Here is a 25,055-nt window from a genome sequence, read left to right on the forward strand (position 1 = left end):
ACTAATGAGATTGATCATGAAATATTTCAGCTGTGAGGGACGGTTCTCTCGTCTTTATGCTTATCACATCAGGTTGCTCATGCATTTCACTAGGGTACGGATGATGAACATTCCGTATTTCATTTGTCGGAACATAGAAAGGATGACCACCTTTATACAGCATAGAACCCCTCAGCAACAACTTAACAATGTCTATCATTTTGCTCTTATAAAGATTTTGGTGGTTCATCAGCTTGGATTGCAGGGCATCACTTGGGATGATTTCATCTCTCGTGATTTCTTCAGAGCTTCATGAGGAGTATCAGAGGTAAAGCATGAAGGTGAACCTTCTCATCAGTATGAGCGTCATGAGACCGCTAGTGTGCCGGTATTCATCACATATCAGAAAGGCACCAAACCTTTGTTTGTAGCAGCAAAGCGAGTGTTATCTCCACCTAGGGTGGAAGGGGCCTCGCTTCCGACATCAGCACCATAGGTACAGGACAAAGGCAAAGAACCAGTGCATGATGAGGGGCCTTCAGGTGAGCGAAAGTCTGACTTCATTCTTGTTCAGGATGATGACACAGACATGCGCTTGCAAAATGCACAGCTTAGAGAGATCATAGAGGAGCAGCGAGCAGACATTGAGGAATTGACTCACAACTTAGAGAAGGCTGAGTGGGTCATAAAATAATTAGAGAAAAGGAACAAACAGCTTGAGGATCAGCAGGAGGTGAGGGAGTTACAAAACATCCAACAAACTTGACAAGCTGCCCAAAGGAGGAGAGTTGCATTAACTTCATTAGAGCGACAGATTAATGAGGATCAGGAGTCTAATCTCGAGAGAGTCAACATTCACTTGGAGAGACTACTGGACAAGTTCGTTAGGGATAATTCATTTCTGAGACACATGGCTTTCCACTACAGGGCATGGAATAAGGTTTGTGAGGCATGGATAAGGAATCTAAAGACAAAGTTAAAGAAGGCAATCAAGAAGCAAAAGAGGCAAAGGGAGCTCGATCGTCTTTGGATATTGGCCGAGGCCTCTTTAGCCTAGTATAACACTTCATAAGGGAGCTTCAGCCCAAATTTCAAGAAATTTGGGGCATTTTTGGTATTTTTGGAAAATTTTGTGCAAAAAATAGGGTTTTTCTCCCTGTGCGCCGCGCCACGTGGCGCGCGCTTACAATAGGAGGCTCCAAATGCAAAAAGGTTTATAGTTTTGGATTTTTCATGAAAAATCATGACTGTTGGTGCATGGCCAAGAAGTTTGGGCAACTTTTGAGTCCTTAGGAGGTTAAAAACACCCTAAAAGTGACCTCACTGCCCTTATTTTGACACACAGGAAGTAGTCTTGGGAGATTGAAGTTTTGGAGGGGAAAATGGGCACCAAATTTAGAAATGCCACTTGGGTTGGAAAGTAGACAGGTAGGGCTTTCCAACAAGCCCACTTGGGCTCAATTTGGACTTCAGAAAGTGCCTCAAAATCAGCACCAAAGTGGCGTGGTGCATATAGAAATTGGCGCGACGCACAGAGGTTTTTTGCCCAATTTTTCATCTTCCAGCTCAAAAATTCAACCAGTTTGACTAGTTTTGCTTTGTGATGTAATTTTTGACGTATCTTGATGTAATTGAGTGAACATGATGTAATTTTGGCACTTAGTTACTTGTTCTAGAGGATTCATTCACCAAAAAGTGAAAATTTAATGAATGAATCAGTTTCCTACCTTATAGAGGCAAGTTGTTTTGACTGCCTAGATTGTAGTGCTTTGTTTAGAATTGGTTGAAACAGCTCCTATAATGATGAGCTCGACCCCTATAGGCAAGGGAATAGGTTAGCATGCATATATTATTTATTTTCTAAGTCATTGTGAGGGTTGGACTCTTAGGAAAAGTTTGGCACTCTATTGTACATTCATTTCTACATTTTTGGCAAAGGAAAGACCAGGGTTTTGCAGCACTATTTGGGATCCATGTGGCTTTATGTTTTGATGGTGTGCTTCTCTCAGTAATCGTAAGTTGTTATGTGTATCATTTTCCTTGCTCTCTTCTTCTGAATTTGAACAAATGAGTGATTAAGGTAGAATTCATAAACTGCTATGCTCTGCCTTTGAATATGTTTAAATTTTCATGTTTTCATCTGTTTAAGGAGAATCCTTGAAACCTTCTTGCTCTCCTTAGCCACTCACCAGTCTGATCTATCCATTCATTCTCTTTAAAAGCATCAAGATGATTGCCTTCCTTGCCCCAATTGGACCTCTGCAAAAAACTGTGTCTCATCCCCGCACCCAAAAGTGCATTTCCTTTTGATTCAACAAAAACCCCAAAAACTCAACCTAAAACTCCTTGTACTTCATACCTAGCCTAAGATTAGCTATTATTTCAGTCATCTCAGACCTTATTGAGTATTTTTACTGAGTTGACCCGGAGAGAGCCCTCTCCTGTCCTTGTAGGGCTAGCTACGAGGCTGAGCTTGGTTTGATGTTGGCCCTAGAACCTTGCCTTTTCAGCCTGAGGCAAATCTGGGCTCTAACAGGGATAATATGTTCAACAGAACAATCGGCAACATCCTTAAGAAAATAATATAGGTCACTTTAATATCTCCACTTTTCATCTCTAAGCTTTGATTGAAAATAATTTGTAATTCTAACCTCAAGAAAAAGAATTTTCTTCACATTACTATATGACATATGATCAACTTCAAACAGATTGTTTACCTCCAATCCATGGGCATCCTTATGTTCTTCAATGCAATGATATACAATCTCTTTATCAGCTTTATTTTTACATAAGATAGCCTCTTTTGCTATGATAGATGGCTCAATATATTTCCATCCAACATATCCCACTTGTTGGTTTCTTCCTGTATGTTCAACACCAAATTGATGAACTTGAAGAGCTTCATCCTGTTCCTCATTTAAACCATTTTCATTGTAGATAGGAGGATCATCAAATTTAACAAAATAAGAAATCTAGGGATTTATTTGCAACTTAATTATTTCTTCCTCTTCTCGACTGCTGAACATAAATCCTTGATGCATGTTTGAACTTTCCTCCATCTGAATACTCTCTTGATTTGCTTGGAAGAGAGTCAACCAATTCTCTGCTTGGGAGATTATTGGAGAGAAAAGCTTTATAAACCTCTCCACATCATTCTGAGAAAATGATGCTCGATCTGCTTGGAACATAATCAACCAATTCCCTGCTTGGGAGATTATTGAAGAGAAATGATTTATAAACTTCTCTGCATCATTTTGAGAAAATGATAGTTCCTCACTTTCAGAGACTTACTCATAGTTAATCTGGCTATAACTTATTTGAATGCTTGATATATTATCAACGAGATCATTATTTTCCTCAATAAGATTATCTTGAGCTTTTAAAGTTTCTTTAAAATCATAATATTCACAACAACCTTCAAAAAGAAACTTGTGTGGATAATAAGTTCTACAATAAGAATTGAATAATGAATGGAAATCTTTTAGAGATGAAATGCTTGAATGAGGCAAAGACCTGAACCAAACCCTAGGTTCTTGGTCCAAATAAAACAAAAACATCTTCATGAATTATGCCCTGATGCTCCATGCATTCATGAAACTCTTGGAGATGTTGAGCTGGATCTTCATATTCCTTTCTACTAAATTTTGGAAGGTACTCATTCTACGCATAAAATGCAGGCATATCATGAGGATAGGCAGTGATGACAATAAAATCAAAAGGATCAAATTTATGGACTAAGAATGTAGGGAGAGCCATTAAAACCTAGAAAAGAAAACTTCAAAGTATAGTGGAGTCACCATTCAATGTTGTAAGTGAAAATCATAGGTGTGAATGTATAAGAAACTACTGAAACTTGTCATTCTCAAGAATCAGCTTAAAACTTAATAAACCCAAGGAATAGTGCTCTTATTCAATTGATTTTATTCAAAACAGCCAAACATTTCCTCCTCACTGAACAACTAGAGGAAAATATTGAAAACCCAGGGAAAAATGTTCTTGTCTTCTCTCCCCGGCAACGGTGACAATAAATGTTGTACCTTAATAAACCAATTTCCTGGCTATGGAGAAATTGTGCTTAAGCCATCAATGAATATTATTTACTGTCACTTATTTGTCATTTTATTGTTTGTTGTATTCTTAAATGAAGGACCTTGAAAACTTGGTCTTTAACCCTTAATACATATGTGACTGGAAAATCTCAGAATGCCATTTGTTACTAGATATAAATGATGAATGAAGAAAGCTTGAAGGAGAAATTAAAGATAATATGCTACTTAACACAGAACCTACTATCTATCACTTAGAAGAATTGTGAAAATGAGAACTAAATCATAGACAATATGTTGCTTAGCACAGAAACTACTATTTGTGACCCTTGGAAAAGTTAAAGATAATATGCTGCCTTACACAGAAACTATTATCTATAACTTAGAAAAGAAGATGAAAAATTCAAGTATAGGAGCACTCTTTTAAGGAATTTCAACTTTATCTACATAAGCAAATAAAGACCTACAACTTCATTACTAGAAAGAAGAAAACATAAGATGACACATGATAGAGAAGTTACAAAATTATACACAACAATTCATGGAAACTTCTGATTCTTTCATAAATCAACAATTATATGAGGAATACAGTGGCCTAGTCTCTGAGTTCTCCAAAATTCCAACAACAACCTTTACAATTCCCTCTTAAGGATTTTATCTCTTCTATCAAATTAGTTTTGGAACTGATTTCTTGGAACAACTGATAAACTACTTTATAACAGTTATAAAACTATTTCCTATTTGAGATTATTCAACTTTATTACATATGAAATATTGAAACTCATAACAAATGTAAAACTATGCCAAAAGCTTTGAAAGGGGGTACATATATGTCGGGAGTGTTCTGATTGGCGAAAACATCAATAAATCTGACCCATCACCTTTTCTTCGGATTAAGCTTTAACACTAATCTTCCCTTTATTCAGCGAAATCAACGCAAAGTGGATCTCAGAATGAGTTAACTATGTTTCATAACCCATCGGATCCGCCAATTCAATGTTCCCATATATACAATATCGCAAGTCGCAATTGGCGGAAGGGTATTACCCCGTATAAATTCTCCCACTACAATTTGCGATTGCAACTTGATCGCATCGCTTTTACTGCTTGATCGTGCCTTTTAAACCAAAATTCCTTTTAAATAATGATGAGACTCATGGAACTGAAAATGAATCAATAATGCTTCAAAAACTTATCGCGTCCACCCTTTCGCCTTTTTAATACGCCTTAATACCCTTACAGACTCAATTTGTCATAAATCTTAATTTAATAATTCATCGGGTCCGGAATCATTATCGCGGATCACAATCAACAAAAGAACCAAGACATATGCATTTGGTGCTTTATAGACCCTCTCGCATTATAAAACATGGCATATATAATATCGGGTCCGGATCACTGTTGCAAATCACAATCAATGCTTTCAATTGGTGCTTGAACTCAAACCTTGCGATATTGCAGACCCGTCGAACTTATAAAGCACATCATATATAAACTATTGGGTCCAGCCATCGCATATCGCAATCAGCATAAATCATATACATATAGCCCAGTCTTTCTTTTCTATCAGGACTTTATAACCCCTCTTCATTAATCCTTCGATTAATGTTTATTAACCCTTTGATTATGCTTTATGCCGCATATATATATCCAAGCCCCATAACCTTATTACTTTGGACTTAACTCACATAAACCTCCTATCAGTGCTTATTTCTATTATAAACCATTCAAAAGGGAAATATACATAATACATACCTTTTTCCGCTTATTTTGTGTCTGTGCACATTTCTCGATGTAATATTTATCGCTAATCACAATTGCATCCTCCGAGGGTCACATTCACATACGCCCCTCCAACTCCTCCGATATGCGAATAAACATAACCTTCTGGATTTCAAATATATCAAAGCCGCGCTCAATACTTTATCGGGTCCACCATATCGCATGTCATATTTCTTTCCGTCGATACAGGTCCCATGGATATTTGTGATGCAATCAAATTTTAAACAATGATTTAATTTTCCATCTCTTTTGACTTTTTGCTTTGTTTTGTGATAAAACTGATAAATAAAGCTTAAACACAATATAAGCTACTTTTGGAGCTGATCAAGACCATATTTTTTCTTATACTTTTGAAGATCCTGTGGCAGATTACATGGAAGAATTTATCAGCAGTCTACACATATCATTTTGTGAATATACTCCTAATTTTTTTGTGAGTTGCCTTTATGTATAGTTTATTTTTCATTCAGGATGAATAGTATTTTAAAAATTCACTGCAGAATGGTTCAAGATTATGCACTCAAATGCTAACCTGGTATCATTGGAATATTAACTTCACCTGATTGAGGTCAGTCATGTACATATGTAGGAACTTGTACATAAATAAGCTCAGGTGTTGAGCATTTGGTTTCCAGTTTCAGTTCTTTAGTTTAATCATTAGCTAATGAAGTGACTTTCCCAGTTGGAAATGGGTTTGCAAAGGTTTCAGACTTCAAGAGGGTCAGGTTCCAGTTGTCAAATTTAAGGGTTTTCATAGTTTTGGACTCCATAACCAACTAAAGCTACTGATCTATGAGTCTCAGTATTTTTCTATGAAAGCAAAAGCATCCTATCACTGCAGATATTGGCTTGGGTTCACTGTACAAATTTTTACACATTTAAGTTTGGCAAAGCAATGTATGACTCCATGTCTAAGGAGAAGACACTACTCTGTGGCTCTTAGTGCTTCTGTGGCAAAAGCACTATCCCCAAGTGGAGCCAGATGTTGTAGCTTATATTGTGTTTAAGCTTTATTTATCAGTTTTATCACAAAACAAAGCAAAAAATCAAAAGAAATGGAAAATTAAATCATTGTTTAAAGTTTGATCGCATCGCAAATATCCATGGGACCTGTATCGGCGGAAAGAAATATGACATGCGATATGGTGGACCCGATAAAGTATTGAGCATGACTTTGATATATTTGAAATCCGGAAGGTTATGTTTATTCGCATATCGGAGGAGTTGGAGGGGCGTATGTGAATGTGACCCTCGGAGGATGCGATTGCGATTAGCGATAAAGATTGCATCGAGAAATGTGCACAGACACGGAATAAGCGGAAAAAGGTATGTATTATGTATATTTCCCTTTTGAAGGGTTTATAATAGAAATAAGTGTCGATAGGAGGTTTATGTGGGTTAAGTCCAAAGTAATAAGGTTATGGGGCTTGGATATAGATATGCGGCATAAAGCATAATCAAAGGGTTAAAAACATTAATAGAAGGATTAATGAAGAGGGGTTATAAAGTCCCGATAGAAAAGAAAGACTAGGCTATATGTATATAATTTATGCCGATTGCATTATGCAATGGCCGGACCTGATAGTTTATATATGATGTGCTTTATAAGTTCGGCGGGTCTACAATATCACAAGGTTTGAGTTCAAGCACCAATTGAAAGCGCCGATTGCGATTTGTGATGGCGATCCGGACTCGATATTATATATGCCATGTTTTATAATGCTGGTGGGTCCGTAAAGCACCAAACACATATGTCTTGGTTCTTTTGCTGATTGTGATCCATGATAATGATTCTGAACCCAATGAATTATTAAATTAAGATTTATGACAAATTGAATCCATAAGGGTATTAAGGTGTATTAAAAAGGCGAAAGGGTGGACGCGATAAGTTTTTGAAGCATTATTGATTCATTTTCAGTTCCATGAGTCTCATCATTATTTAAAAGGCATTTGACTTTAAAAGGCGTGATCAAGTAGTAAAAGCGATGCGATCAACTTGCAAAGGCAAATTGCAGTGGGAGCATTTATACGGGGTAATACCCTTCTGCCGATTGCGACTTGAGATATTGTATATATGGGAACATTGAATGGGAAGATCCGATGGGTTATGAAACATAGTTAACTCTTTCTGAGTTCTTCTTTGCGTTGATTTCACTGAATAAAGGGAAAATTAGTGTTAAATCTGAATCTGAAGAAAAGGTGATGGGTTGGGTTTATTGGTGTTTTCGCCAATCAGAACACTCCCGACATATATGCAGCCCCCTTTCAAAGCTTTTGGTGTAGTTTTACATTTGTTATGAGTTTCAATATTTTATATGTAATAAAGTTGAATAATCTCAAATAGGAAATAGTTTTATAACTGTTATAAAGTGGTTTATTAGCTGTTCCAAGAAATCAGTTCCAAAACTGATTTGATAGAAGAGATAAAATCCCAAAAAGGGAATTGTAAAGGTTGTTGTTGGAATTTTGGAGAACCCGGAGACTAGGCCACTGTATTCCTCATATAACTGTTGATTTATGACATGAATTGTTGGGTATAATTTTGTAACTTCTCTTTCATGTGTCATCTTATGTTTTCTTATTTCAAGTATAGTAATGAATCTGTAGGTATTTATTTGCTTATGTAGATAAAGTTAAAATTCCTTGAAAGAGCGCACCTTGAAGTTTTCCTCTTCTTTTCTAAGCTATAGATAACAGTTTTTGTGTAAGGCAACATATTATCTTTAACTTCTCCCAGGGTCACAGATAGTAGTTTCTGTGCTAAGCAACATATTGTCTATGATTCAGCTGTCATTTTCATAATTCTTCTAAGTGACAGATAGTAGGTTCTGTGTTAAGTAGTATATTATGTTTAACTTCTCCTTTAAGCTTTCTTCATTCATCATTTATATCTAGCAACAAATGGCATTTTGAGATTTTCCGATCACATATGTATTAAGGGTTAAAGACCAAGTTTTCTAGGTCCTTCATTTAAGAATAAAACAAACAATAAAGTGACAAATAAGTGACACTAAATAATATTTATTAATGTCTTAAGAAAAATTTCTCCATAGCCAATAAATTGGTTTCTTAAGGTATAACAGATCCCACCACCCGATCTTAAATATAAATAAAAAACCCCCAGAACATTCATAACTAGCCTGAAATACAAGATAACAAAGTTAAATCATATAGAGAGAGCCCTCTCTAAGCCTAGGCTAGCTAGAACCTATGCTCTAAAGTTGGTTTGTGGTTACCTCGGTCAATTTATTTCTTCTAATAACTTCTAGACAAATTTCTGAGTGATAACAGGGTCTGTTTTGAGACACGTGTGCAAAGAAATAAGAAGAATTCTGCTACAGAAAGAACTAAGGGTAATTACAGTCCTCATAGGCAATCGAGATGGAAGAAATTCAAGCCATAAGGGAGGTCAGGTCAAGATAGAAGGAGACTCCATCCCAAGCAAAGGAAATCGAGGCATAAGAAGATGTATTATGTACAAGTTAGGGTCTCTCAATTAGGATTGTAGACCTAATTCAAGAAGGTTGAAGGTTTGGAGTAGAAGGAGGTCGAAGTGGAATAGGAGTCAAGAAAAATGAAGGAGAGGAAGGGTGATTATCCTAAAGAGAACTTGTTTCTTGGTCTTGGAGTGGAAAATAGGTCAAGGGTATTAGTCTTGGTATTCATAAATTGTAATCTCTATAAGAAGAAAAATTTGTTCAGGTTTTCCTCTCAAGTGGGAGAGTTTTTGGCCTTGGCCGATATCCTATATTCTGTGTCTCTTATCTCTTTATGGTTTATGAATTGGTAGTTTTTTTATGAAGAAGAACACTAATAACCTAAGTAAAAGAAGATCCTAATCTTAAAGAAGTAAAAACACTCACAAGTAGTTACTAATAGAAGAGAAATCACTTAATTGCTATGTGCTAGATTTTTCAGCATGGTCTAAGAGAAATGTTACTAAGTCAAGGAAGGGCATCTTATCAAGGTACCCTCAAGGATCAAATCTTAAGGAAGGTATCAAAATAAAGATCATCATGAAGTCAAAGGAAGCATCATAATGTTATGAAACAGCTCACAAAATGATAGAAAAGATAGATCAAAATTAGCCTCTTCGAGGGGGAAACCTCCTTTACATTATAGAAATGAACAATTCTTGGATGATACAAATGACTAAACCTCCTTTATATATATAGGAATATAAGGGGTCACAATATAATCAAAGGCAACATAAGAATAATAATATAAGGGCACAACAATAACAATAGTGGGATTCTATGGGGCACACTAATAACAATATGGGTATAATAGGGGAAAAATAATAACAATAAGATCTACAATGATAATGGTAATGGGGGAATCACTAGTATTTGAGGGACCTAACATCCCCCTCTCCTTCAAATAAGTGTTGTCCTCAATGCTTGAGTAGTTCTAGATGCTTTTGTATAAAATTCTCATCCTCCCATGTGGAATCTTCAGCGAGTAAGTCCTTCCACTTGATGAGATACTCTGAAATTGATTGGTTTAGTAGCTATTGAGTTCTTGTTTCTGTGACTGCTTCAGGTTCCAATATGATTTTTCCATCCTTGTCAATTTTTGGTAATATTGTTTGAACTGGGAGCTTGTCACCTATAACCTTCTTTAAACATGAAACATAGAAAATTGGGTGCACTTGGGAAGCTGCACGAAGCTCCAATTTCTATGCCATAGTACCAATCTTTTGCAACACCTTGTATGGACCATAATACTTTGGTGATAATTTATTATCCTTCTTATCTTGCTTGAGGGTTTTTTTATATGGCTGTAGCCGTAGGAATACCCAGTCACCTACATCAAAACTTCTTTCATTGTGATGTTGATATGCCTGTTGTTTCATTCTATTCTGTCCTAGAGTGAGGTTATCCTTTAAGAGTTGGAGAACTTGTTGTTGATGCTCGATGTGATCCATTGCTTGAAACTTAGAATTTTCTCTTAAATATGATGTGATGGATGGTGAATGACATACATAAAGTGCCACAAATGGGGTCATTTTTGCTGTAGTATGGAAGGAAGTGTTATACCACCATTAAGCCAGAAGCAACCATTTAACCCATTGTGTTTGTTTATTAAAGGCAAAGCAACAAAGATATCCTGCCAAACATTTGTTTACTATCTGAATTTTCCCATCAGATGGAGGATGATAAGATGAGATATGAGCTAACAGAGCACTGAGACAAGAAAATAATTATGTCCAAAAATTTCCAGTGAAAATTGTGTTTGTGTTGCTTACAATAATCTTTGGGTTTCCATGTAGCTTTTGAATTGTTTCCACAAATTTAGTAGAAACTATGCTAGCTTTGAATGGATAAGATAATGCACAAAAGTGTGCATACTTGGTAAGTCTATCAACTACCACAATGATGACACTCTTTCCTCATGTTAGGTTCCTATACCAATAGGTTTCATATTTCATGATTGACATAGAAGTTCCAAATATGTTCATCTTTGATCCTGCAAAGGTTCCATATTTTGTATGCAGATACATGTGTAAATATTGTTCTTCATATTGATGGGTGGCCCAACAGTTCAATCTGGACCATGCCATGTTTAAATTGTTGTTGTAGAATAGAGAAAGAGTATCTGTCCAAACAGTTTAAGCTTGGCAGATCAGTAGCTAGGTAGAGAAATGAAGGAGCCCAACTGTCTAATCTGGGCCCTTGGAAGTAATAAGGGTAGATTTAGATAGGAGGGCAGTCAAACGAAAAGAAGACAATCAAGTTTTGCAAGTCTAAGTGCACCCTTCCAGAAGTAAGAAAAAATTCTAGGTGTATTAGGCTGGGTAGGTAGCTTGGGGTTGCAGAAGCAAGGTCATCTTCAGTTTTTGCCTTGTCAAAGAAAGATTTATCTCATCAATAATACAAGTGTTAAAGCAATGGTTTGGTGGCAAAATTTTGGAAGCATGTCTAACTCCTTTCACCACCCCTCAGTGTTTCTTACTAACCCCCTTTGAGGACTTTGGGATCTTCCCAACAAGTCCTGTTTTCACCACCTTCATGTGAAATATCTGGTCAAGTTTTGGCTTTTCTCAATGAAAAGAAGCCACATTTATTGTGTAAAATCACTCCTTCAGATTTCATTCACTTCCTATGTCTAAGTTTCAGTTCATAAACTTAGCCTTTCCCCTTACACCTTCACTTTGCAAAATCATATTAACTTCTAATTCTATTGTATAGCTCCCTAACTATTTTCCCATCCCTATTACTACAAAAAACCATATAAAAATTCCAAAAAATACTAAATATCCTGCCCTATAGCACTATAGCTATGTAAATACAGTTCTGAGAAATAATAGCCCATCTGGGGCCATTATGAGCCCATTTGCGTCCTAACCCTGGGATTAATCTAACCTCTGCTTAGGCTAATAACCTATACCTACCCCTCTACCCATCAAAACCTAATAGTTTTACCCCTCTGTGGCCAGTTTCCCAAGGTTTAATGTTTAATAATTTTAATAAACATTAAATTAGTTCTAACCCGCATTCAAAAACCCATAATCCGCGTTAACCCAAGGTTTTGGAACCCCCCTAGAGCGTTATTATTTAAATATGTCGGGTGGGTCCTGTCCCTAACCCCCCATCACCTCACCTATGCTGTCATCCGTCCGATCTGACGTGTCGTCGATCAACGGTGGGCGGTCATTTTCAGCCCCGATCTGCTTGAGGTTAACGTCCGGGGGAAGGGTGGTTTCCTTGTCGTACCCCAGCCACGTGTCGCCTTCCCAGCGTGTTCGAAGCCCCCTCCGCCAATACCGCCTACGCTGTAAAGTGGTGCGGGAGGAAACTGGATACCGCTCGCCCGCCTGTGACATCAGCGCCACATCCTCGTGACGTCACCTCCGCATCCCCGTCGTTACTCCGTGTCACCGCCACCTCATCCATCTGTGTCCCCACCCTGCCACCGTGTCCTGTGCCACATTGTTGTCCAGTCAGCTGCCATGTCACCCGGCCCTACCGATACCTGTCGATGACGTCATGCTGACGTCATCCCAAAAAAGTGCCAATACGCCAAAATTTTCATAAAAAACATGCATTTCGACTGTTTCAACTCATTTTCATTGGTCGTATTGGAGAGCTACTTGTGCCGTTTTTCGTCCGTTGCTTCCAGAATTCAAAATTTGACCAATTGCGCCGTTGCTATCTCCAATTCACCGCCATTATTCACCATTGCACCAGTCCAGTTGCCCTCGGTGCCATTTTAACCAGGTATTTGCCTAATTTCGCCTATTTGCCCCTGTTCTTGCCATTTTCTCCATTTTACATGCTAAAACCTGAAAATTCCTAAATTCAAACACTCATACGCCTAAAAGCTACCCAAATTCACTCATTACTCCCCGCCGTTAAAACAAAACCTTGCTAATCCCTGGCAATTCACAAATTCATCGTGGAAAACTGTTTTTAAACTCGGGTTCCCGACAAAGTTCCGCAACAGTTCGGCATTATCCATTTCTACCATATCCCACTCGAAAAATACAGTAGATTGAGCTGTGATAATCCTCCTCTCTTTTGCAAGCTGCCCTAATAGTCTGTCAATCCGAACAGTTTAGCAAAGAGAGCAGGCCCCTACCAAACTTTGCAAATTGTCCTAATTTGTCATAGCCACAAACATTGCAGCCTATTGCCTAAGCTAAACTCATTTTGCAACTCCTTTGCAAATCCTCAAAACCAGTTATCATCAATCTGTTACTGCTGTAAAACTTCACTCCAAATATAAATCAAAAAGTTTTACCATGGCTACTCCAACAGCTCTAAACATCACTCCTATGAATCCACCAAACAAGGACCTTGACACAATGCCTCTGGCTGACAAGGATTACCTCATTCAAGACTTAGTTGGGGACATAAATCATTTTCAAACCTTCTTCCAATTAAGGAACAGTTTCTTAAACAATTGTGACATGTATGGCATATGGGAGTCCAATTTGCCTTTTTACTTCCTCCCCTCTGTTAATATTTTTCCAGAGATTATCCATTTATGTGCTGAGAACTATGAGCCAAATCAGAGAGCTGTCAAGTCTCCATATGGGAGCATACCTTTTCATATTACTCCTGACTCCATCAACCAGATGCTAAACTTCAAACAGACTCAGCTATTGACACCCTTTTCTATGAAGTACTTGCTGGATGAAGGCTCCAAACTCTCCAGCTCTGAAATTGCAAGAATCACTAAGACATTCATGAGGGTAGACTGCCAGCCTACAGAGCCTCCTCCATTCTTGTATGTACACTTCAATGAGGTTGGAAAACTGCTGGTTGATATGATATCCTACATATTAGGCTTTAAAACAAGTGAACATGTTGATGAAACAGTGCTGGTTCTATTGTCTGCATACAGCCCAGGGCAGCCTCCTGCTGTCAAGTACAACTACGCCAAGTTCATAGCTAATAAAATTCATGACCAACTGATAAAGCTAGATAGGGAGGGAGTCTTCAAGTATTCCTCATATATCTACCATCTGTTCATGTATTACCAGTCAGAGTCTTTTCAATGTACCATCAAGAGATTAGATTCAAAGGGAGAAAGAAGGTCTGTTATCTTTTGGTCATCAGTATTCCATCAAGTCCAAGACTCTCCATACTCTTACTGTGAGTTCATTGACCAGTTTGTCTATCCAGTCTCCTGCCTCTTGAAAAGAGCTCCTCCTCCCAGAATATCTTATGATATGCAGAAGACATTACAGCTATCTAAGAACTACAAAATAGGTGATTGGTATCTCTACCAAAATCACACTGTCATCAGAATCTATGGTTGTGAGCTCTGTCCTTACAGGCTCCCAAGATATGTGCCAATGAGACTTTTTGCCTTGGAATACTACAGGCAGCTTATCAACTCAGATCTCACTCATTTTCATAGTGCCAAGAAGAAGGCTCGCCTGAAATTTAAAGACCACCTAGGCCCCTTTATCATGAACAAGAAGGAAGGTTGGCAGGATGCTGACCTAATACTGAAGGAAAAACTCAAGTTGAAAAGAAGTTTCTGGTGGGTCCCTTATGACCCAGATGGCTTTATCAGTGCCAGAAGAGTTAAATATAGATTGACAGCCTATGAACATTGCAAAATCCCACACATTGAACAATATGCTAATCAAGATGAGTGGGCACAAGGCACATTAGTTGAAGAACTCACTCAGGAGGAAATAATGGAGCAAAATGTCAAAGATCTAGAAAAAACTCTTGACTTGGATTCTTTTCAGCAGGTAACATTCAAGTTGCCACATCAAATTGGAGAAGGCACATCAGCTGCTGCAGCCACACAAGCCACCCAAGCACCATCTACATCAGCAACAGGTACAACAAAAGGGAAAGAAGTAATGGATGCAGAGCAACAAGTGATCACAGAGCTGCCTGCTACTTCAATGGAGCAGTCTCAAGAACAGGCTCCTCCACAACAAATAGAGGCACCACAAGTGCCAGCTTTACAGACTCCTACCAATGAGGAAAGAGGCAGAAAATGAGACCGAGAAGACTCAACACCTACTAGTGGGTCTTCACAGCAGCACGAAGCTAAAATGCAAAGAGTTGATCCTCCATTTGAGGAGGAAGTCAATGAGGAAATCCTTGGAAGTCCAAGGAGAGATGGGGAAGGGAGCCAACAAACAGCTACAAGCTCTTTCCAACAAGAACAAGACAGACAGCATGGCATGGAGGTGTCTTCCTCTACACAACAAAGCAAGAGACCAACGAACATTAAATCCACCTTTAAAGAAATCAAGACTCAAAATGAACTATTAAGAGTACAATTGTATAACAAATTTCTTAAGGCAACACCTGCCAAGTAGGAAAGGTTGATGGAAGCATATGACATCAAAGAAGAAAAGATGATTCTCAGCCACTTCAAGCCCAAGGTTCAGCAGCCTCAGACAGCTGCAGACTATGTGAAGACAAATTTGGAGGTCCTGGCCAAGGACATTCACCCCATGGATCAAATAGAATTACATAAGCAAACTGGTGAGATGGTCTATGCCACTCTAGCAGACAAAGCCATGCTGGCCCATGAATTAAAAGAGTCACTGAAGAATACAAATACCCAATTAGACTTGGAGAAATTGTCCTCCTCAGCCAAAGACAACAGAATAAAGACATTGGAGGAGATCATTGTGGACCTAGGACATGATCCTAAGGATCCTAAGGGTGTCAAGGCCCTTATGAAGAAAAAGGATGATGATATTGCTGCATTAAGAAAGCAATTGAGGTTACCTCCTACTGTTCACCCTCAAACAGCAGAGCTGGTGCAAGAAAAGGAAGCTGAGGATACAATGGATTTGCTTATGCGAATGAACCAAAGAATAATCCAAATGGAGGAAGAATTAGAAAGAACAGTCCAGGGCAAGCAGGGAGAGTCGACCTCCCAGCCACCTCAAGCAGTTCCAACTAATGTCCCTGTTCCTCCTACACAACTAGCAGCAATCCCTGCAGTCATCCCAACATCTACAACTACAACAACAGCAGCAGCAACTACATCAACATCTGAATCTAGCATGAGTATGGAGGAAATGATGAAAGTTGTTAAAGAGCTAGAAATTCAGACTACAGAGGTAAAGGAGGCCAAGGAAAAGCTGGCCAAGTTAGAAGCCAGCTATGACAAATAAAAAATGACAGTGGCTGAGAAGCAGAGAGAAATAAAAGCATTGGACAACAGAGTAAAGGCCTTAGAAAAAGAGCTGGCCTTAGACAAAACTCTTGCTGAAATAAAAAAGATTCTGTGGGCCAAGATCAATCAATCAATAACTGACCAATGGCGGTCAATTCAGGCCATATATGAACAGATAGAGTTAATAGGCCTAGCTCAGTTTGAAAATCAAAGAGCCAGAGCAGCATTGGGAACCATGCCTGAGCAGGCCAATAGAATGATTAACTTTTTGAACCATCAAACTAAGGAGGAGCTGGCAGCAATGCAAATCATGAATAGGACAGATGCCATACTCACAGCAAAGAAGGTGCTGACTCTCAGAGGTTTTGTACAAACTCTGGAGAGAAAATGTCAAGAAATGCAAAAGGACATAGATAATTTCAAGTTGAAGCTTGCAGCACTACAGAGCAAAGGATTGCCCAGCTTATTGACCAGCGCTGGAAGACTGTTAACACGTGAGCAATATGCCACCAGAGTGAACAACTATGTCACAAATCAAATCACTGCATCCTCAAGTTCTCCAGCAGAGGCAGGGCCACCTTCTGGGCAGACTCTCTATGATAAATTGGAAAACTTATTCTTTATTGAACATGAAATCAATCATTTGTTTGAAATGCCACCCAACTATTACAAGTATACAGAGGCTGATGAAACGCTCATCAAAATACAAAGGCATCAGCTTCCTCCTGAGGATTGGTGGCAGACAATGCTGGCCATATTACCCAGGTAATTTCAGTCTTTTGCCCCTTTTTCCATTTCAAATTTTGGTCAGCACAATGAGACACGCAGGCACCGGACAAAACAGTTAAACAACAGGTGGAGCAAGTCAAATTAGTGACTAATCAAGGGCTGGGACAGCAAGCCCAAAAAATGCAAATTTAGAAAGCGTAGCCCCAGCCGACTCAGTTGGTCCCAAAAAGTCAAAATTCTCTAACAGAATGAACAGCTGTTATATTCATATTTACTACAACATCTACTTTTTCATTAGCTATTCCTTAAGAGTTGGTAAAAGAAGTTATGAATCAATAGCTCATCATCTAGATATTTTGTATCTTCTTTTTGTATATATACCTCCCCATAGAACGTATTTGGGGTTGGTGATTTTCTCTCTGAAGAGCTGCATTGTAAATTTTTCAGACTTTTGAATACAAAGAGCTGGTGGAGTTCCTGTTTTCTGCACTGCCTGGATGTGAAATTGATGAATTGCTTGCTGCTACAGAATTCCTGTGTCGTTTTATGGAACAATAAGTTTTCCTAAACCATGTTTTTCCTTTCTGTGCTTACAAAACTCACATATGTTACATGATCTTAGTAGTAGGGAAAAAGAATAGCTCAGGATTTGTTTGAATACACCCTAAGCTCAATCTCTGTTACTAATTATGTTTTCTTCAGAATTAGTCATGAATATGAATTCTTCATTGCTCATGTTTGCACTGATTCTCTCATTTATGAATGCTGTTTAGGAATCCTTAATTGCTCCTAGATAATATTCTCACACTTTCCCTCTGTCAGCATAGTGAAAGATTCTTAACTGCCTTCCACTACCTGATTTCATTCCATCATTTTCAGATTTGAAAAATTGTTTCATGGATGCCTGTCTGGCTCTGTAGCATCATTATTTCCAACAAGCATTTTCAGCAGCACATAATCATTGACTCCACTGCCCAATGGACTAAGACACTCTGAAGACTGCATACCACCTCTGTTTGAAGACATCATCCAACCAAACTTAAAACAAAACTCTGTACATCATAACTAGCCTAAAATCTCACCAAAACAAAGCTAAACTATAAAGAGAGAGCCCTCTCTGGCTGCAGGTAGGCTAGGACCTGCATCTAAAAGATTGGTTAGTGGTTACCTCGGCCGTATTCCCTTAGGAGCCAGGGAACAACCTGAGTGATAACACTTCAAACTTGGGTAAACTTGTGATAAAATCCATTGAAACCTCCTCCCAAAGTTGGCTTGGAATGGATAAAGGTTTTAATAGACCCGCGGCCTTAATTGTTTCAACTTTATTTTGTTGGGAAACCAAACATTCTGCTATAAACTTTTGAATATCTAATTTAAGGCCATCCTAAAAAAATTCTTAACCCTATGGTAAGTTTTTAAAAATCGTGAGTGCCCTCCTAAGGGATAAGTGTGCAATTCCATGAGAATATTTTGTTTGAGTTGTGAATTCTTACATAGGTATAAGCAATCTTTGTAGTCTAACGAATCATTTTTCCAACTAAATGTATCAGATGTACTGGGATCTTGTTGTAACTTTTGAATGATTTCCCACACTTCTTTGTCATTCTTCCATTCATCCCTTTCTTCATTTATCTAATTTGGTTGGATAATAGAAATGGCGCAAATCAATGCTTCCACATCCTCATCCTTTCTTTAGAGTGCATCTACCACAACATTTTGCTTCCCTTTTTTGTGGATGATTTCAAAGTCATAACCCAACATCTTTTTGACCCATTTTTGCTTCTCTTCTAAAGATAATCTTTGTTCTAAAAAGTATTTAAGACTATCATGATATGTTTTTACCTTGAAGTGTCTTCCCATTAGGTAGGGTCGCCATTTCTTAAGTGCATGTAGTATTGCCAACATTTCCTTCTCATAAATAGTTTTGTGTAAATACTTTCCTTTGATTGGACAACTTTTGAAAGCAATGGGTCTTTCTTCTTGCATTAAAGCAACATCAATTCCATTTCCTGAGGCATCACATTCCACAGTAAAGGTTTTTGTGAAGTCTGACCTAGCTAAGACCGGTGCTTGGCACATTATCTCTTTAAGATTTTCAAAGGCCTTTGTTGCTTCTGGAGTGCATGAAAATGCATCTTTCTTCTATAATGTTGTTAAAGGTGCTGCTATTCTCCCATAATTGTTAACAAACTTGCCATAATACCCTGTCAACTCGAGATATCCTCGCAGATGCTTTATGGATGTGGGGATTTTCCATTTCTTAATGGATTTAATTTTTCTAGGGTCTACCTTAACACCTTCATGAGATACAATATGACCCAGATATTCCACCTCTTGTACTCCAAAGAAACATTTGGAGCCTTTTTCATATAATTGTTTCTCCTCCAATAGTTTTAGCACCCTATCAACATGTTGAACATGATCTTTCCAAGACTTGTCGTGGATTAGTATATCATCAAAAAATACTAACACAAATTTTCTAAGGAAGGTTTTGAAAATGGAATTCATCAAACCTTGAAATGTTGAAGGTGCATTGGTAAGGCCAAAAGGCATGTCCAAAAATTCATAATGACCCTCATGAGTTATAAATGTTGTTTTTGGAATGTCTTTAGTCTTAATTCTAATTTGATGATATCTTGAATGAAGATCCAACTTGGTGAAGTAAACTGATCCATGAAATTCATCCAATAATTCATCGATGACAGGAATGGGAAAGTTATCTTTAATATTGAGCTTGTTGAGCTCGCTATAATCCAAACACATGCGCCATGATCCATCCTTCTTGTGCACCAATACTACTGACTAGAGAAAGAACTTTAACTAGGTACAATTATACCAGCCTCTAGCATTTATGCAACCATACGTTAAATTTCATTCTTTTGGGCATAGGGATATCTGTAAGGCCTGATGTTTGGAGGAACACTTCCCAGAATCAAATGAATAGCATGATCATGATCACGAATAGGTGGTAGACCTTTGGGAGTCTCAAATACCTCGGAATGATTGTCCAAGGCTTTTTGGATATATGGAGAAATAGATGATTTCGATATGGGAACCTCTAGCGAACATAATTGTGAAATTACACCTCGTTGTTATTTCTTTAGAATCTTTTTGATTCTGTTAGAGTTGATTATCTCTCTCGGTTACCCTGTGATACCCCTTAATTCAACTTCTTTTCCTTTTGAACAAAATTTCATGAAAAGTTCTTGAAAATTAAAAGGTATTGTACCCAAGGATTGTAGCCATTGGAATCCTAGTACAACATCAATACCACCCATTGGAATGGAAAGCGTTAGGCTATTCAATACATATTCTCCCATGGATATCGTGATATTATGGAACTTTCTAGAGAAATTTATGGTTCCCCCACTTGCAACCATCACTTGACACTCTGGTGCTGGATATAGGAAGAAATTCAATTCATTGGTTATCTTACAATGAATAAAATTATGGGTATTGCTTGAATAAATCAACACTATTACCCTTTTCTTCTTGATATGTCCTTCTATCTTGATAATTTGAGGAGTATTAATTCCAGCCAATGCATTACAAGATATGGTCAGATTCATTTCTTCTTTCTCTAGGGTTTGTTCCTTGTGTATATCCTCTTCTTTTGACATTTCTTGTTCCTTTTCTTCCTCCTCTTCACATTCTATGTAAAATAATTTCTTGTCAGCACACTTATGACCTTTAGTGTATTTGCTATCACAATTATAACAAAGCCCTTTTCTCTTTTTTCTTCCAATTCTTTTGGTGTCAACCTTGTAGGTTGTGGAAGGTTAGGGGCAACAACGCTTCCATATTTATAGTTGTGAGTGGTAGGCTTCCTCATTGCCATAATTTTTATTTCCATTTTTCTTGCCAACCTGAATGCTTTCTCCAATGAATTAGGTTCCCAAAGGAGAACCTCATGTTGGATGTTATCCTTTAAATTCCCTATGAACACATCATTCCTATGCTCCTCTGGAATATCTTTTACCCTTATATTCAATTTTTGGAAGTCCTCAATGTGCTCGATCATTGAACCCTTTTGTTTGAGATTTATCAATTGGCTAAAAAAGGTGTTGCCTTTTGAATCCACACAATGTGCTATCATTTCTTCTGTAAAAATTTACCAAGTGACAATTTGTTTACAAGGGCAAAGCCATAGATACCATACAAACTGATTTGGTTCCAAATATAAAGTTGCAATGCGTACCTTTTGTGTGTTTTGCACATTATGGAGATCGAAATATTTCTCCATCTGTAGTATCCATGTTACAGGATCCTTGCCATCAAACTTCCTCATATCGATATTTGGAACATGGTGGGTCTTCAATCTAGTGCTAGAGTCTATGACATCATGATTAACCTTTCTTTTTTCTCATCATGAGTTTCCTTTACTACTCTTTCACCATTAGTAAACATTTCTTGAAGCAACTTTGTCAAATATGTTTTCAAATCTTCCTTTTTTTCTTCCATCTTAGCTTCCACATCTTTCTTTAAATCATCCATATTAGCTTTCACGTCATTCATCTTAGCTTCCATGCCTTTATTTAAACCATCCATCTTATCTTCCATGCCACCCATATTAGCTTCCACACCTTTCTTTAAACCATCCATCTTAGCTTCTATTATTTTTTGTCAGAGTGAATTTTGTTGCACTTGGTCTCGTAATTTTGATATATCATGTTGCATTTCTTCCTCTTCTTCATGAGTCATGCTAGAGCTTTCAATTTGCTTACTAGGTGTTTCCATTTTCTTTCTTTGGGGAATTAATTAATGATAATTATGCTTCACTATGCCCTTTGAATTCTTTCAAACTAATTTTTCAAATGAAACTTATGCAAAATTAAAAAAAAAAAAAACTACACAATTTTTTTCACTTTGTAGGAGCTCGATATTGAATCTAATGTATCTCTGAAATTTTGGATCTCCAAGGTCTGAAATTGTGAACTGTGGTATCCCTTTGAGTCCTCTTTCCAATGCCACCAGTATGATCGAAATTGGATTCTCTAAGAAAGAGTTATGCCCAATCTCCCAAGATGACCTGATTATACACTTTTTCAGTAGAGCGAACTTGTACGAAGTGCCACGTGTCACTGTTTCAACCTTTGGACCTGAAAATTATGTACAGAAAACTAAAGTCCGTCCTCTTTCTATAAATTCTTATGAAATTCAATTTGATACTCAGAGAGAAAGTTATGTCAATTTTCCCAAGGTTTCCTGTTTGGGATGTAATCAGGAGCCTGCAAAAACCCTAACTCCCTTAGATCGTATATCTGAAAATATAGCGAGACAAGATCTGAAATTCATACCTAAGTATTATTGAGATTGTGGCACAAGTGGGTTTTTGTTTTAGCTTCTGAAATGTCGCAGAACAAAATTTATAATGAAAATTCCACGATGACCCATTTGGATCAACGAAACCTTAGAATCCAAATCTTTGATACCAAATGTTATGAACCAACTCACAAAAAGATAGAAAAGATAGATCAATGACTTCAAAATCAACCTCCTCGAGGGGGAAACCTCCTTCACATTACACAAATGAACAATTCTCAGATGATACAAATGACTAAACCTCCTTTCTTTATATAGGAGTATAAGGGGTCACAATATAATCAAAGTCGACATAACAATAAGAATATAAGGGCACAACAATAACAATAGTGGGATTCTATTGCGCACACTAATTCAAGGAGAAGTTTTTTGTCCTCTATATCATCATCAACATCAAGGAAGGAAAAAGAAGGAGCACCCTATCAAGTAAGTATATTTATGTCCACATCTAAATCTATCAAAATATCTTTTTGCAAGGAAAGCAAAAAATTGGTTGGGGCTTCAAACTGTCTTGCATGGAAGAAAAGGACAAATCTGAATCTAATTGAAAATGAGGTTATGGAACATGTCAAAGGTTCTATAGCTAAACAATAAAAGGAATATTCTCAAGTTCTTTCCAATTATATGAAAGGGGAAGTTAGGGCTTAAATTATTCTCATAGAATCCATCAAGGATATCCTCATCCCATATGTATCTAAACTCAAAACTTCAAAAGAAATCTATGACAAACTGGTAGAGTTGTATTCTGTAAGCACTACTGGAGAAGTCATCTCATTAAGGAAATAACTCTACAAGCTGAAGATGTAAAGGGAATATGGAATAACCTCATACTCTATGAGGATATTTGAGATCCAAGATAAACTACAAGATCTCAGAGAATTCATGTTAGATACAGAAATGACTATAGTTGTATTAAATGCACTACTGGAGGAGTGGGGTAACTTGACTTCAAGTATTTATGGGAAGAAATAAGTTACTCCATTCCAAGATCTATGGTTAGTGTGCAAGATTGAAGAATCTAGACTAAAGGCCAAATATGATGTGGGAAGAAGTGAGAAAAATCAAGCTTATGCTACAATGACAAGAAGAAAAGGGAAATTTGGGAAGTTTGATTCTCGGAAAAAGAAAAGGAACATGGATAAGATACAATGTTATGGGTTTCAAGAATATGTACACTACAAAAGAGATTTTCCTAAGATCAAGAAGGAAAATAACAAAAGAGGAAGAGAAGAATCTCATATCACCAAAGAAGTGGAGGAAGCTGAAAAGAATAAGTCAAAGATAGAGGAAGTAAGAGATCTCTACTACGACTGAGATAGTATTCCTCACCTTTGTCAAGTTCCTAAGTCTTTTGTTGTAAGATATGGCCATAATGATTCACTAAGAAATGAAACGATGCATCAAGGCATCATAAAAGCATTGAAAGCAAGAGCTCGGGACGTCATCATAGAGAAGCATGAAAGATCATTATAATCTATGGAAGTTAAGGATATATCTCTTGGGAATATCATTGGAAGCATAAGTGGCAAGATCATCTAGTACAAGGTTCATCATACATCCGCCAAAAGGAAGCATCTACTGATGGGGATACTTTAGATCCTCAATATTCTCTGATGGAATCTTCATTGAAGGGTTCACTGATCATGAGGGGAAGCAAGTGTTTCATCAAGAATTCCAAACTTGTGGAATTCATGGGATGATGGTATGATGACATAAAAAAGGCAAAGAAATGGATTGAATTTTTTTCAATCAAGGGAGCTGCCATAGGAAATTTGGATGACCTAAAGGAAATATGAGCTATGTATTCTTACATTAGATATTACAGAGTCATATAATATGGTTGCAAGTAACATGGATTAATGCTTTAGCTTGAAAGCATAATCAAAGGAACAATATCCTCCTTCAAAGGAATACAATAATGCATGGGTCGCATATTCACGAGATGAAATCAACATAATATGTCCTCATATGAAGCATGAGGTGGTTTACTACAATTGAGGAACTCTGATTGGAAGTTCGTGGGAATGAAATGTGTGAAGAAAGGAAGGAAGAGATCGTGGAATATGAAACCATGGTAAACGAAATCAACATCCAAAAGAACAAGAATATTTGACTAGGATATCTCCATGGAAGATATCAAGACTTTGATGGAGTTTGAAAAAGAAAGAGACCCTTGACAATATATATCTTTGGGAGATGTGTCGATATGTATGCAAGATGTTGATGAAAACTAGAAGACATCATGATGAAATACCATCACAAAGGTAATGCTTATTTTAATGTTCATTCCTTTATGTTTGAACAAATATATGGATGGGTTTATGCAGGGTTTCCAAGGGAAGATATATGGATGTCTTCCACCACAGATGCACATGTAGTAGGATTAAATATCCTTAATTAAACATGGCATGAAGAAAGTAGCATGGCATGAAGGAAGGCCATATATGGATTGATGGATCACTTTCTAATGATGACATGGCTAACTCATGAATGAAAGTGATGGATGTTCAATGCCTGCTATGGGGTAAAATGCACGGTGTATGGAGAATGAAAACTACCCTCAAAGGTCTTCCCATGACCTTCGATAGACTG

The 25,055-nt window shown here is 37.5% G+C and overlaps 1 protein-coding gene across 3 annotated transcripts in view; it reads right to left on the minus strand.

Moving 5' to 3' along the window:
- LOC149243925 (uncharacterized) overlaps window positions 1-25,055 on the minus strand; it is a 224,191-nt gene that overhangs the window by 127,681 nt on the left and 71,455 nt on the right. The window lies entirely within an intron of this gene.

Source organism: Pinus tabuliformis, chromosome 8 (genome assembly GCF_031772625.1).
Source record: "Pinus tabuliformis cultivar Carrire ecotype Pingquan chromosome 8, CPIR1, whole genome shotgun sequence".
NCBI classification, from domain to species: Eukaryota; Viridiplantae; Streptophyta; class Pinopsida; order Pinales; family Pinaceae; genus Pinus; species Pinus tabuliformis.